Raw genomic sequence first — 378 nt, 5'->3', positions numbered from 1 at the left:
GTGGACCAAAACCTGCTCAAAAAGATAATCCTAAAAAAAGGAATGAAAACCAGAACGGCATCTCAGTTCTCTAGCAGTGTTAGAGGCCAGAAGACAGTGCAGAATTGCCTTAAAAATTGTAAAGGAAAATTATTTAAAATTCAGAATATAACCCAACCAAACTATGGACAGATGGAGAATTTTTTTTTTTAAAGATTTATTTATTTATTTGCGAGAGAGAATGAGAGAGAGAGAGAGAGCACATGAGAGAGGGGAGGGTCAGAGGGAGAAGCAGACTCCCTGTCGAGCAGGGAGCCCGATGCGGGACTCGATCCAGGGACTCCAGGATCATGACCTGAGCCGAAGGCAGTCGCTTAACCAACTGAGCCACCCAGGCGC

Source organism: Leptonychotes weddellii, chromosome 8 (assembly GCF_054177405.1).
Source record: "Leptonychotes weddellii isolate Sample4059 chromosome 8, ASM5417740v2, whole genome shotgun sequence".
NCBI classification, from domain to species: Eukaryota; Metazoa; Chordata; class Mammalia; order Carnivora; family Phocidae; genus Leptonychotes; species Leptonychotes weddellii.
This window is presented reverse-complemented; position numbering follows the sequence as displayed.